The following is a 16,251-nucleotide window of genomic DNA, read 5'->3' on the forward strand; positions in this document are numbered from 1 at the left end:
GCTCAATTCTCCTAAAATATTATTTACACAAATAACCTCCAGCAGCTGGATCAACTTTTCCCCCTAGACAAGTAAGATAACACAGAAATATATATTCCCATCGCTATGATCCTCCAATGATAAATTATCTAATAAAAATCTTCTTTAGCTGTCATACCGTGTTTCCCAGAAAATAAGCCCGGGTCTTATATTAATTTTGGCAATCAAAAACACAGTAGGGCTTATTTTCGGGGTAGGGCTTGCTATTTAAAGTTCTGTCTTCTTGCCCCCTCTCCCTCCTTGCCTGGCAGGAATCCCCAGTGTGAAGTGAATCAAAAGTGGTTGTAAACTCCAAGAATCCTTTCTATTACAGTAGAATATAATGAAAAAGGTGTGTGTTTCTGTTCAATGGTGTCACATACCTTCTTACAGCGCCGCTCGGCGCTTCCATAGCCCGCCGGACCTCTCTCCCATGATCAGAGCATTCCCTGGGGGGGGGGCGAGATCCCCCACTGACAGGCAGGAGAAGAAAAGATCAGCTGAGCACCCCTCGGCGCTTCCATAGCCCGCTGCGATCCAGCATTGCAGAGGGAGGGGGGCCGAGATCCCCGCTGAGAAGCAGGAGAAGAGAAGATCAGCTGAGTGCGCCTCGGCGCTTTCATAGCCCACAGCTATCCGAGCATTGCAGAGGGAGGGGGGACGAGATCCCCCCGCTGACAGAAAGGGGAAGAGCAGGAGATCAGCTGAGCGCCGAGTGGCGCTGTATACCGAAGGTATTTGACTAAAGGTTAGATTACAGAAACACACAAACTAGGGCTTATTTTCGGGGTAGGGCTTATATTGCAGCCCTCCTTGAAAATCAGGGTAGTTCTTATTTTCGGGGTAGGTCTAACTTTGGGGGAAACACGGTATATCCACCAACAATTTGTCTAATGCCCCGTACACACGGTCGGACATTGATCGGACATTCAGACAACAAAATCCTAGGATTTTTTCCGACGGATGTTGGCTCAAACTTGTCTTGCATACACACGGTCACACAAAGTTGTGGGAAAATCCGATCATTCTGAACGCGGTGACGTAAAACACGTACGTCGGGATTATAAACGGGGCAGTAGCCAATAGCTTTCATCTCTTTATTTATTCTGAGCATGCGTGGCACTTTGTGTGTCGGACACACGATCGGAAATTCCGACAACGGATTTTGTTGTCGGAAAATTTTATAGCCTGCTCTTAAACTTTGTGTGTCGGAAAATCCAATGGAAAAAGTCCGATGGAGCCCACACATGGTCGGAATTTCCGACAACACGCTCCGATCGCACATTTTCCGTTGGAAAATCCGACCGTGTGTATGGGGCATTAGTGTCCGCAAACTGGTGCACTCCAGATCATCCATTGTCCCAGTGCAAAAATCTCTTCCAATCACTCTCCAACCCCTCTGTGAAATATACTCAAATAAAAATTGGACTATCACCAAATGATCAGACCGTTATCAATGAATAGGTCGTATCAAGCATGATGTCCTACAGAACATTGGCCTCCAGGTGTATACCTCCTTCATCCAGATATGTAAGTCAGATATTCCTCTCTCCTTTATTTCTTCCAAGAAGGATTATAAAAAACAGAGAACCACTTTTCATAGGGTAGTATTTTAAGCAATAAAAATGTTGAGTATAGCATTATGCTTACATAAATGATAAATGCAATATCCCAAATAACCATACAATTAGCGGTATGTGCCACCGATTCTCCCTATTAATCTGTTCAGAACTCGCATGCAGCTGGACTCCCACCACAAAATGCGACCCTTGGATCTCATAGGGTCATACAGGGCATGTTGTAATATACCATAGTCACCACATATCCTTCTTGGTCCCCGCTATTGCTTTTAAGACTACCATAGGCAAAACGCATGGGATTCTCATCTATGCAGGGTGAGGGTTTCTGGGGTGATCCGGTAAAATGTAGAAAAACTGACTTTCATTTTTCCCAGGTGTCCCAGCCACCCACCTGGCTCCTTCAAACTCCCCACCGCTCCACCATTCCCCACATTTTCAAGCTTTCCAACATTGCATTCCCTGGTGGTGGGGGTGAAGTCCTCATTAGGAGGCAGCTCACTGGCACCCAGCACTAAGGTTACGTGGTCTGTGTGTGTGGGACCCAGGGAGCTGCCTCCTACTGAGGGCTTCACCACCTCCTAGAAATCTGCCTCCCACTGAACCTACATGTGGATTCACAACATGCAAGCTACATGTCTTCGCTGCGCATCCCCCACTCTCTCCCACTGAAGACAAAGGATGCGCTCCCTGTGCGTGGCCAATGCAGAGGGGGCAGAGCTGGTTCTCAAGGCAACCCGACACTAAAACTTGTGTTGTCTGGTGATAGTATAATGTCCAGCACTGGAGATAGATACCGGAGTGATGCCCAGGCACCCTCAGTCTCCCTGCTCGCTCTCCCCCTCATTCTGCTGCTGTGCTGCAAGAGGTCCTGTGCTATGGACAGACCCCCACAGCCCCCCTTACCAGGACCCATGAACCGTGGAAGATCCGGCTTGGCCGGCCTTTGCTACTGGCCCCTTACTTTCTCCACCCCAGGCTCCAGAGCTGGTGCAAGGATTTTTGACACCATAGGTGAAACCTCATTTTGCCGCTCCACTGAGGGGGGAGGAGGAGGGGAGAGGGAGGAGACCATAGGGAAACCAGCGGCCGGGCTCCCTAGGTGGCTACCTAGTTCGCCTAATGGTAGCACCAGCCCTGCCAGGCTCTTCAATGCCTGGTGAGTTGCTTAACTACCACTGTGCCACAGTTCTGCCATTATTGCTGTGTGTCCAACCTGTGCTACGGACTTAACCCTTCTTGTGTCAGAGTTCTGCCATCCTTGCTATGTGCCCAGCCTTGTGCTGGGGACTTAATCCTTTGCCGTGTCATGCACTGCACTGAGGACTTAACCCTTCTCTGTGTCCTGCGCTGAGGACTTAACCATTTGCCGTGCCCTTTGCTGAGGACTGAACCCATTTTGTATCCAATTACTGCCTACCCTTGCTGTGTGCCTGGACTACTGCCCTGTGTTGTGGACTTAAAAGAGAAGTATGGGTTGCTTTTTTTTGCACAGTCTTCATCCTTATGAGCGCCTAGTATCTAAAACTCTTTCCTGCCCTCTGAGAAGTGCAAGCTTTATGTTAAAAAATAAATACCTGTAGGAGGGGCTACAGACTTTCTTGGAGTTTCATGCCAGCAATCTGGTCTGAATCCACCCCCTTCCTTCTCCTCTGTGTGATTGATGTTGACTCTGAGCTCTCTGCTCACTCCCAAGACTTCACACTGCATTGTGTCATGTGACTTCACTTCATTGTGTCTCAGTGCCCATAATCGCAGCCTCTCTGTGCCCATAATCGCAGCCTCTCTGTGCCCATAATTGCAGCCTCACTGTGCCCATCAATGCTGCCTCACTGTGCCCATAATTGCAGCCTCTCTGTGACCATAATTGCAGCCTCTCTGTGCCCATAATAGCAGCCTCTCTGTGCCCATAATAGCAGCCTCTCTGTGCTCATAATTGCAGCCTCTCTGTGCCCATCAATGCTGCCGCACTGTGCCCATAATTGCAGCCTCTCTGTGCCCATAATTGCAGCCACTCTGTGCCCATAATCACAGCCTCTCTGTGCCAATAGCAGCCTCACTTTGCCTATGAATGCAGACTCACCATAGCCTGCCCTGGATCACACAGCGGACATCTCCTGCAGCACTGTGTGTCACATAGCTGTCTCTGTGTGCGTGTGTTCAGCTGCGCCGTAACAAAGTCCTGCCCCCCTAGACCGGCTCATGTGATAGGCGGAACACTGGTTCAATCTGCTACCACATGAGCAGTCTAGGGGGGCGGGACCTTGTTATAGTGCCGTCGAACACACACACACACAGACCCAGCTCCCTGACACACAGCGCTCCCGACGCTGTGTGACAAACAAGTGGTCCCAAGCGCTCCCCTTCCTTCAGTAAATGGTCCCGCCCAGGGCATCCTCCCCCTTCTGCCCACCCCTTGTACCGGCCCTGGTGACAGATGTTTTTTCACCTTAATGCATAGAATGCATTAAGGTGGAAAAACACGAGGGTTTACAACCCCTTTAAGACATATCAGATATACTGTAAATTCAATGCCGGCCTCTCTTCCTGGTCATTATCAATGATAGAAATTACATAACATCCAAAATTCTCTCCCCTTGGGTTCTGGAGAACCCATCATCTACACCATTTCCTTCTTTCACTTCCCCCGCCCCTTAACCCCCCCGCGCCCGGCACTTAGCACCAAGGGGCCGCATACTAGCATTAAAGAGAAAATGTACTTCCATCGATTGTTTGTACCTATAGGTGATCCTATAATAAGGCTTACCTATAGGTACTGTAAATATCTCCTAAACGTGCGCCGTTTAGGCAATATTTACTGTACATGCAACTGGTGATGTCATCGGCGCATGCGTTCTTAAGGAACGGCCAACCGCGCCATTTCTTTAGAGCCCTGTGCCGTGACCAGCAGCTCCTGCATGCATGCACGGGAGTGCTGTCATGCGGCTCCGGCCAGTCACACAGCCAGGGCCCACGGGCCCGGAAGGAAGACAGGTGAAGATGGATGCGGCCTCCAGCGGTGACGAGGGCTTCTTTTGCAGGTCAGTTTCACATAATGTGCTAGCATGCAATGTATACAAGCACAGTATGCCTTTACTTTGCAGGTCAGGGGAAAAAAAGGCAGTGCTTTACTTCCTCTTTAATTGCTGCCTATGCACTTGTGCTGAGAGCATGCGCTGCGTGCTTCCAGCACCATTATCATCGCCCAACTGAAAGCTCACGATCGGGAGTTTTCAGACCACATGACTGCCGTGACAGCCAATCACGGGGGGTCACTTGATCTTAAGCCACACCCTGTTTCTAAGCGTCATAAACCCCTTAAAGGGCCGGGAGGCGCAGACACCAAGAGGTTAATGGCTTTTGAATCCATATGTGAGGAAAAGGGATTACTAAACATACGCTCTCCTCATAATATAAATCGATATTTCACCGAAATGACTCACAGCTACTTCCTTACCAACACAAATTATCAAAAAATCTATAACTGCCTCTGACACAAATCAGGTTGACGGAATACTCTATTTCAAACATAAAACCACAGATAACACCGACATTCAAGAAACAGGATATAAAATTCTTAGTTCCCAGTGCCCTCCATCCCGTCTCTCTTTCCCTACTCGCTGCCTGCTGGTGATGTGGTGAAGGAGAAGGCACATTTCTACACACATTCTGGGCCGTCCCAAGCTGGTCATGTTTTGGATTAGACATCTGCAGTTTGCTTCATTTCAAAATAAATATTTGGACACATTTATCAGTAAGGGGCTGGTAAAAAAAAACATGCCAACTGTCACAGAACGTTCCCCACTCCGCTTGAGTGCTTCCGTCAGTATATCGCTTCCTAAGTCCTGGAAAACGAGTCCAATGGATCTGGCTATAGGAACCCCAAGAACTAGACAACACCAGTCTTGGAGTACATCAGGAATAATCTTTTATTTGAGATCTCACACAAATATATACAGCAGGATGACTAAAACCTAACCTAATTAACATGAGCTAATTATCTAATCTTTTATACAGTCTAGGTGACTAAGAGATATGACCTTTTGGCCAGACTTGTGGTCACCGAGCTTCACACAGTAACAGAGTTAATTAACACAAACAACAATGGGTGAAAAGACTCTTAGAGCCACACTAGACTTATTTACAATAAACACATTATAGCAGACAACAGACAGGTAGCTGGAATTGATGACATTAGCATCTAACAGTATGAGTCCCAATGGTATGAATCAGTCACTATTCTAATATGGCATATAAAGGGTTCCCAGAGTCTGTGTGTCTTGGGGGGACATGGACCTGAATCCAAAGTAACACCAACCCCAGGGTCCCCAGGCATACAGCTCACAGAGAGCACCATTCCCCCAAATGCCAGGGCCCATAATCAGTGGGCAAGAGGCTTGCGTTCAGTCCCCTCCAAAAGCCTCTGTCCTGGCTAGGTCTGTCACATTTCTCCCCTTTCGGCAAAAGACTAACACAGGAAGAGACCCCAGACGAGTTGACTTCGAAGTTAGTCAGTAGTTCCAGTCCTCTAATGCCTGTACCCACACAGTACCCCAAGCAAATTGTTCCAAACAAAGCATTACTCACCCAGCCAACCTATGCCTCTCTCAGAGAACATATCTGCTGCTGGGGAGAGGCCTGGACTGGCCCTTCTCCCTGGAGTCCATTCAGCCGGTGAGAAGAATGTGTTTAAGTTAAACAATAGTCAAAAACCATATTTCTTCATTTACAGGGTACAGGGGGGGGGGTCAGAGGCTGTGCAGACAGAATACAGGGGTCAGAGGCTGTGCGAACAGTGTACAGGGGTCAGAAGCTGTGCGGACAGTGTACAGGGGTCAGAGGCTGTGCAGACAGTGTACAGGGGTCAGAGGGTGTGCAGACAGTATACAGGGGTCAGAGGCTGTGCGGACAGAATACAGGGGTCAGAGGCTGTGCGGACAGAATACAGGGGTCAGAGGCTGTGCGGAAAGAATACAGGGGTCAGAGGCGGTGTGCTCATGGTACAGGGGTCAGAGGCTGTGCGGACAGTGTACAGGGGTCAGAGGCTGTGTGGACAGTGTACAGGGGTCAGAGGCTGTGCGGACAGAATACAGGGGTCAGAGGGTGTGCAGACAGTATACAGGGGTCAGAGGCTGTGCGGACAGAATACAGGGGTCAGAGGCTGTGTGGACATGGTACAGGGGTCAGAGGGTGTGCAGACAGTATACAGGGGTCAGAGGCTGTGTGGACAGTGTACAGGGGTCAGAGGCTGTGCGGACAATGTACAGGGGTCAGAGGCTGTGCGGACAGAGTACAGGGGTCAGAGGCTGTGCGGACAGAGTACAGGGGTCAGAAGCTGTGCAGACAGAATACAGGGGTCAGAGGCTGTGCGGACAGAATACAGGGGTTTAGAGGCTGTGCGGACAGAATACAGGGGTCAGAGGCTGTGCGGACAGAATACAGGGGTCAGAGGCTGTGCGGACAGAATACAGGGGTCAGAGGCTGTGTGGACATGGTACAGGGGTCAGAGGCTGTGCGGACAGTGTACAGGGGTCAGAGGCTATGCAGACAGTGTACAGGGGTCAGAGGCTGTGCGGACAGAATACAGGGGTTAGAGGCTGTGCGAACAGAATACAGAGGTCAGAGGCTGTGTGGACAGTATACAGGGGTCAGAGGCTGTGCGGACAGAATACAGGGGTCAGAGGCTGTGCAGACAGTGTACAGGGGTCAGAGGCTGTGCAGACAGTGTACAGGGGTCAGAGGCTGTGCGGACAGAATACAGGGGCCAGAGGCTGTGCGGACAGAGTGAAAACAACAAGTGTAGCGCTAGAAGTAATAACTACCTATATGCATCCAAACCGTCTCAATCAGGTAGGCGGGATGGGTGCAATAGGAAACAGTGATAATATAGGGTAGTGAACCTCACAAAATATGTAAATAAGCTAATACAAAATTGGGAGAAATGTCCACAAATAAAATGTCCAAATAGTGGGAGGACTAGCTCCTCAATCTTCAACCGAAATGGGAGATGCACTTAAGAGCAAGGTGAGCACGAATGAACATTCAGGTAGAAGAATGGGTACTCTTACCGGATCTGTTGGACGCACCTACCATACGGCAGTGCGTCTATAAGGCTTTGGGATATTAGATCCCCAGTGGTGAAGCCAAACTGGATGGTCTCCTGTAGGCCTCAAACTCAAATCTGAACAGTGTTGGGTATAAGTTGAAAACGGAGGTTCCCAAAGATTGAACAGCCGCCAAACAGGTCCAGCAATAAAGGTCGTCCAAAGGTGGTCATCAGAACTCCGGCATAGGGAAACAAAGAAAAAAGGGGCTCCACATGGCGTAGGTCAACCAAGGTAGGTTTATTGAGGATAAAATGGCGTATAAAAAGTGATCACAAAAGTACATAAAATGGCAATGTGGGAAGCAGGAGGTGCTGTACCGACGCGTTTCGACTAAAAAGTCTTCCACAGGGGCATAAGAGTACAGGGGTCAGAGGCTGTGGGGACAGAGTACAGGGGTCAGAGGCTGTGCAGACAGAGTACAGGGGTCAGAGGCTGTGCGGACAGAATACAGGGGTCAGAGGCTGTGCGGACAGAATACAGGGGTCAGAGGCTGTGCGGACAGAATACAGGGGTCAGAGGCGGTGCGGACAGAATACAGGGGTCAGAGGCTGTGCGGACAGTGTACAGGGGTCAGAGGCTGTGTGGACAGTGTACAGGGGTCAGAGGCTGTGCGGACAGAATACAGGGGTCAGAGGGTGTGCAGACAGTATACAGGGGTCAGAGGCTGTGCGGACAGAATACAGGGGTCAGAGGGTGTGCAGACAGTATACAGGGGTCAGAGGCTGTGCGGACAGAATACAGGGGTCAGAGGCTGTGTGGACATGGTACAGGGGTCAGAGGGTGTGCAGACAGTATACAGGGGTCAGAGGCTGTGTGGACAGTGTACAGGGGTCAGAGGCTGTGCGGACAGAGTACAGGGGTCAGAGGCTGTGGGGACAGAGTACAGGGGTCAGAAGCTGTGCGGACAGAGTACAGGGGTCAGAGGCTGTGCGGACAGAATACAGGGGTCAGAGGCTGTGCGGACAGAATACAGGGGTCAGAGGCTGTGCGGACAGAATACAGGGGTCAGAGGCGGTGTGCTCATGGTACAGGGGTCAGAGGCTGTGCGGACAGTGTACAGGGGTCAGAGGCTGTGTGGACAGTGTACAGGGGTCAGAGGCTGTGCGGACAGAATACAGGGGTCAGAGGGTGTGCAGACAGTATACAGGGGTCAGAGGCTGTGCGGACAGAGTACAGGGGTCAGAGGCTGTGTGGACATGGTACAGGGGTCAGAGGGTGTGCAGACAGTATACAGGGGTCAGAGGCTGTGTGGACAGTGTACAGGGGTCAGAGGCTGTGCGGACAATGTACAGGGGTCAGAGGCTGTGCGGACAGAGTACAGGGGTCAGAGGCTGTGCGACCAGAGTACAGGGGTCAGAAGCTGTGCAGACAGAATACAGGGGTCAGAGGCTGTGCGGACAGAATACAGGGGTTTAGAGGCTGTGCGGACAAAATACAGGGGTCAGAGGCTGTGCGGACAGAATACAGGGGTCAGAGGCTGTGCGGACAGAATACAGGGGTCAGAGGCTGTGCGGACAGAATACAGGGGTCAGAGGCTGTGTGGACATGGTACAGGGGTCAGAGGCTGTGCGGACAGTGTACAGGGGTCAGAGGCTATGCGGACAGTGTACAGGGGTCAGAGGCTGTGCGGACAGAATACAGGGGTTAGAGGCTGTGCGAACAGAATACAGAGGTCAGAGGCTGTGTGGACAGTATACAGGGGTCAGAGGCTGTGCGGACAGAATACAGGGGTCAGAGGCGGTGTGCTCATGGTACAGGGGTCAGAGGCTGTGCGGACAGTGTACAGGGGTCAGAGGCTGTGTGGACAGTGTACAGGGGTCAGAGGCTGTGCGGACAGAATACAGGGGTCAGAGGGTGTGCAGACAGTATACAGGGGTCAGAGGCTGTGCGGACAGAATACAGGGGTCAGAGGCTGTGTGGACATGGTACAGGGGTCAGAGGGTGTGCAGACAGTATACAGGGGTCAGAGGCTGTGTGGACAGTGTACAGGGGTCAGAGGCTGTGCGGACAATGTACAGGGGTCAGACGCTATGCGGACAGAGTACAGGGGTCAGAGGCTGTGCGGACAGAGTACAGGGGTCAGAAGCTGTGCAGACAGAATACAGGGGTCAGAGGCTGTGCGGACAGAATACAGGGGTTTAGAGGCTGTGCGGACAGAATACAGGGGTCAGAGGCTGTGCGGACAGAATACAGGGGTCAGAGGCTGTGCGGACAGAATACAGGGGTCAGAGGCTGTGTGGACATGGTACAGGGGTCAGAGGCTGTGCGGACAGTGTACAGGGGTCAGAGGCTATGCGGACAGTGTACAGGGGTCAGAGGCTGTGCGGACAGAATACAGGGGTTAGAGGCTGTGCGAACAGAATACAGAGGTCAGAGGCTGTGTGGACAGTATACAGGGGTCAGAGGCTGTGCGGACAGAATACAGGGGTCAGAGGCTGTGCGGACAGAATACAGGGGCCAGAGGCTGTGCGGACAGAGTGAAAACAACAAGTGTAGCGCTAGAAGTAATAACTACCTATATGCATCCAAACCGTCTCAATCAGGTAGGCGGGATGGGTGCAATAGGAAACAGTGATAATATAGGGTAGTGAACCTCACAAAATATGTAAATAAGCTAATACAAAAATGGGAGAAATGTCCACAAATAAAATGTCCAAATAGTGGGAGGACTAGCTCCTCAATCTTCAACCGAAATGGGAGATGCACTTAAGAGCAAGGTGAGCACGAATGAACATTCAGGTAGAAGAATGGGTACTCTTACCGGATCTGTTGGACGCACCTACCATACGGCAGTGCGTCTATAAGGCTTTGGGATATTAGATCCCCAGTGGTGACGCCAAACTGGATGGTCTCCTGTAGGCCTCGAACTCAAATCTGAACAGTGTTGGGTATAAGTTGAAAACGGAGGTTCCCAAAGATTGAACAGCCGCCAAACAGGTCCAGCAATAAAGGTCGTCCAAAGGTGGTCATCAGAACTCCGGCATAGGGAAACAAAGAAAAAAGGGGCTCCACATGGCGTAGGTCAACCAAGGTAGGTTTATTGAGGATAAAATGGCGTATAAAAAGTGATCACAAAAGTACATAAAATGGCAATGTGGGAAGCAGGAGGTGCTGTACCGACGCGTTTCGACTAAAAAGTCTTCCACAGGGGCATAAGAGTACAGGGGTCAGAGGCTGTGGGGACAGAGTACAGGGGTCAGAGGCTGTGCGGACAGTGTACAGGGGTCAGAGGCTGTGCGGACAGTGTACAGGGGTCAGAGCCTGTGCAGACAGTGTACAGGGGTCAGAGGCTGTGCGGACAGAATACAGGGGTCAGAGGCTGTGTGGACAGAATACAGAGTTTAGAGGCTGTGTGGACAGTGTACAGGGGTCAGAGGCTGTGCGGACAGAATACAGGGGTCAGAGGCTGTACAGACAGAATACAGGGGTCAGAGGCTGTGCAGACAGAGTACAGGGGTCAGAGGCTGTGCGGACAATGTACTGGGGTCAGAGGCTGTGCGGACAGAATACAGGGGTCAGAGGCTGTGCGGACAGAATACAGGGGTCAGTTGCTGTGCAGACAGAGTACAGGGGTCAGAGGCTGTGCGGACAGTGTACAGGGGTCAGAGGCTGTGCGGACAGTGTACAGGGGTCAGAGGCTGTGCAGACAGAATACAGGGGTCAGAGGCTGTGCGGACAGAATACAGGGGTCAGAGGCTGTGCAGACAGAATACAGGGTTTAGAGGCTGTGCGGAGAGTGTACAGTGGTCAGAGGCTGTGCGGACACAATACAGGGGTCAGAGGCTGTGCGGACAGAATACAGGGGTCAGAGGCTGTGCAGACAGAATACAGGGGACAGAGGCTGTGCGGACAGAATACAGGGGTCAGAGGCTGTGCGGACAGTGTACAGGGGTCAGAGGCTGTGCGGACAGAGTACAGGGGTCAGAGGCTGTGCAGAAAGTATACAGGGATCAGAGGCTGTGCAGACAGAATACAGGGGTCAGAGGCTGTGCGGACAGAATACAGGGGTCAGAGGCTGTGCAGACAGTGTACAGGGGTCAGAGGCTGTGCGGACAAAATACAGGGGTCAGAGGCTGTGCGGACAGAGTGAAAACAACAAGTGTAGCGCTAGAAGTAATAACTACCTATATGCATCCAAACCGTCTCAATCAGGTAGGCGGGATGGGTGCAATAGGAAACAGTGATAATATAGGGTAGTGAACCTCACAAAATATGTAAATAAGCTAATACAAAAATGGGAGAAATGTCCACAAATAAAATGTCCAAATAGTGGGAGGACTAGCTCCTCAATCTTCAACCGAAATGGGAGATGCACTTAAGAGCAAGGTGAGCACGAATGAACATTCAGGTAGAAGAATGGGTACTCTTACCGGATCTGTTGGACGCACCTACCGTACGGCAGTGCGTCTATAAGGCTTTGGGATATTAGATCCCCAGTGGTGACGCCAAACTGGATGGTCTCCTGTAGGCCTCGAACTCAAATCTGAACAGTGTTGGGTATAAGTTGAAAACGGAGGTTCCCAAAGATTGAACAGCCGCCAAACAGGTCCAGCAATAAAGGTCGTCCAAAGGTGGTCATCAGAACTCCGGCATAGGGAAACAAAGAAAAAAGGGGCTCCACATGGCGTAGGTCAACCAAGGTAGGTTTATTGAGGATAAAATGGCGTATAAAAAGTGATCACAAAAGTACATAAAATGGCAATGTGGGAAGCAGGAGGTGCTGTACCGACGCGTTTCGACTAAAAAGTCTTCCACAGGGGCATAAGAGTACAGGGGTCAGAGGCTGTGGGGACAGAGTACAGGGGTCAGAGGCTGTGCGGACAGTGTACAGGGGTCAGAGGCTGTGCGGACAGTGTACAGGGGTCAGAGCCTGTGCAGACAGTGTACAGGGGTCAGAGGCTGTGCGGACAGAATACAGGGGTCAGAGGCTGTGTGGACAGAATACAGAGTTTAGAGGCTGTGTGGACAGTGTACAGGGGTCAGAGGCTGTGCGGACAGAATACAGGGGTCAGAGGCTGTACAGACAGAATACAGGGGTCAGAGGCTGTGCAGACAGAGTACAGGGGTCAGAGGCTGTGCGGACAATGTACTGGGGTCAGAGGCTGTGCGGACAGAATACAGGGGTCAGAGACTGTGCGAACAGAATACAGGGGTCAGAGGCTGTGCGGACAGAATACAGGGGTCAGTTGCTGTGCAGACAGAGTACAGGGGTCAGAGGCTGTGCGGACAGTGTACAGGGGTCAGAGGCTGTGCGGACAGTGTACAGGGGTCAGAGGCTGTGCAGACAGAATACAGGGGTCAGAGGCTGTGCGGACAGAATACAGGGGTCAGAGGCTGTGCAGACAGAATACAGGGTTTAGAGGCTGTGCGGAGAGTGTACAGTGGTCAGAGGCTGTGCGGACACAATACAGGGGTCAGAGGCTGTGCGGACAGAATACAGGGGTCAGAGGCTGTGCGGACAGAATACAGGGGACAGAGGCTGTGCGGACAGAATACAGGGGTCAGAGGCTGTGCGGACAGTGTACAGGGGTCAGAGGCTGTGCGGACAGAGTACAGGGGTCAGAGGCTGTGCAGAAAGTATACAGGGATCAGAGGCTGTGCAGACAGAATACAGGGGTCAGAGGCTGTGCGGACAGAATACAGGGGTCAGAGGCTGTGCAGACAGTGTACAGGGGTCAGAGGCTGTGCGGACAAAATACAGGGGTCAGAGGCTGTGCGGACAGAGTGAACACAATAAGTGTAGCACTAGAAATAATAACTACCTATATGCATCCAAGCCGTCTCAATCAGGTAGGCGGGATGGGTGCAATAGGAAACAGTGATAATATAGGGTAGTGAACCTCACAAAATATGTAAATAAGCTAATACAAAAATGGGAGAAATGTCCACAAATAAAATGTCCAAATAGTGGGAGAACTAGCTCCTCAATCTTCAACCGAAATGGGAGATGCACTTAAGAGCAAGGTGAGCACGAATGAACATTCAGGTAGAAGAATGGGTACTCTTACCGGATCTGTTGGACGCACCTACCGTACGGTAGTGCGTCTATAAGGCTTTGGGATATTAGATCCCCAGTGGTTACACCAAACTGGATGGTCTCCTGTAGGCCTCGAACTCAAATCTGAACAGTGTTGGGTGTAAGTTGAAAATGGAGGTTCCCAAAGATTGAACAGCTGCCAAACAGGTCCAGTAATGAAGGTGGTCCAAAGGTGGTCATCAGAACTACTGCATGGAGTTCTGATGACAAAGAAAAAAGGGGCTCCACATGGCGTAGGTCAACCAAGGTAGGTTTATTGAGGATAAAATGGCATATAAAAAGTGATCACACAAGTACATAAAATGGCAATGTAGGAAGCAGGAGGTGCTGGCCCGATGCGTTTTGACTAAAAAGTCTTCCACGGGGGCATAAAAGTATAGTGGTCAGAGGCTGTGGGGACACAATACAGGGGCCAGAGGCTGTGCGGACAGTGTACAGGGGTCAGTTGCTGTGCAGACAGTGTACAGGGGCCAGAGGCTGTGCGGACAGAATTCAGGGGTCAGAGGCTGTGCGGACAGAATTCAGGGGTCAGAGGCTGTGCGGACAGGGTACAGGGGTCAGTTCCTGTGCAGACAGTGTACAGGGGCCAGAGGCTGTGCGGACAGAATTCAGGGGTCAGAGGCTGTGCGGACAGGGTACAGGGGTCAGAGGCTGTGCGGACAGGGTACAGGGGTCAGAGGCTGTGCGGACAGGGTACAGGGGTCAGAGGCTGTGCGGACAGAATACAGGGGTCAGAGGCTGTGCGGACAGAATACAGGGGTCAGAGGCTGTGCGGACAGAATACAGGGGTCAGAGGCTGTGCGGACAGAATACAGGAGGGGGTCATTCTCTGCTTCTGCTAAGTCGCTCTCTGTCCTTCCTCCTCCTCATACATACTAGGCTCAGTATAGCACAATACATCTGAGGTGACATCTGACTGACCTGGATGGATGGAATTTGAAGCAGCTTTCCTTTTCTAGTCCTTATGGATGCTCTGAGCAGCAGGAAGCACCTCTGCATTGTGACATCAGGATCCTTCGTGTTGTTTTGCTGCCAAGTAGCAGGACAGTGACCCTGCAGCATGCTGTCCCAGCAGCGGGCACAGCGCACTGCAGATTGTGCCCACTGACACATGCCATGTCTAGCCGAGAGGTACCCCCCACCACGTGGCACTTCACGGGTTACAGGCACCGAGTAAGTGTCATCTGCAGGGGGGGTGACATCATCAAATACGAGCGCCAGCTATTCAAAAATGGCGTCAGGTGGCGACATTACAATAGGCTTGTTTTCTGTTTCCTTCTCTCTGCTGAATGCATTGCGAGCTCGCCGCTCGTAGGATACAACGCTGTATGAAAAAAACTGCTTAATGTGAGTACTCTGTACATTGTATATGTGAATAAAGTGACCCCAAGAAAAACATACTTCACTATTTGGGTACCTTGTCCTATATTTTACATACATTTGAGATGTGATGTGGAGGAGGAGCTTGGAGCCGCACTGCCCCAGGACCCCAATTAGGACCACAACTAGATACATCCAGCCCCCAATAGGATCCTGCAGAGTCAGCAAGCTTGGACACAGAGACGCAGGAGAGACCCAGGACCTTGGGATTTAACATCTTATATGCGGTTGACCTAGCACCGCTAGGTAAGGGGCCATTACCTACACTAGCGCATGCTGCATGAAGAGGACACAGAGTGTTTTATCTGCATATCACCACCCCACTGTCATTCTTATTGCTGTGTTTGAGCACTGTTCTTCTGTGCACCATTGATTATTTTGTCTCTGGCTGCACGGATTCTTTGGACACTTGATTATTAATGAATTTTTTGTGGACATCAGCAAGTACATTGGATTAATTATTTATTTATTTATTCACGTGACCACCCACACTGCGTTTGCACTTTTGCACTGGTCGCAACACCAGGATCAGGCGACCATGCCTTCTTTTGTTTGTTTCACTTGATACATTGATTTTCTTGTAATATTATTGTTTTATTATTGCACTTCAGTATATGCATTAGTTTGGATTATTTTATTTAAAGCACGAGAGCACGAGCACTTTGATATATTGTACTATAGGATTGAATAATTTTAAACACATGCTGAATTGGTTTTACTTATATTTATCACTTTTGGATCAACATATGTATTATTGTTTATATTTATATATATATTAATCACCTGTTGGATCAATATATATGCAACCAAGTTGAGTTACTACACCCTTTCATGCGTACTTATCACTCCAACTCATGCGATTTTTTTACGTACGTTTATATACTCTATTTTATCGAGGCCTCTTGCCCTACGACCAGTAGGAATTATTAACAATACCAATAAGCATAGACCCTCTGGGTAGCGCAGCACCCCCCCCCCTCTTTTTATGACATTACATTACTGTGCATGCGCCCGCCCCTGGGGTGCCCAGCCGTGCATGTACAAGCTCTCCCGAACCTGGCAGGCTTCGGAACGGCGCATGCATAGTAGCACTGTTGGCCTGCAGCCATCTTCTTTACGGGCACCGCTGCCC

The 16,251-nt window shown here is 50.6% G+C and overlaps 1 protein-coding gene across 1 annotated transcript in view; it reads right to left on the reverse strand.

The window, feature by feature from the left end:
• The window catches only part of LOC141121652 (uncharacterized), a 447,439-nt gene that overhangs the window by 54,658 nt on the left and 376,530 nt on the right, over window positions 1-16,251 (reverse strand). The window lies entirely within an intron of this gene.

This window comes from Aquarana catesbeiana, unplaced genomic scaffold (genome assembly GCF_042186555.1).
Source record: "Aquarana catesbeiana isolate 2022-GZ unplaced genomic scaffold, ASM4218655v1 unanchor228, whole genome shotgun sequence".
Lineage (NCBI taxonomy): Eukaryota > Metazoa > Chordata > Amphibia > Anura > Ranidae > Aquarana > Aquarana catesbeiana.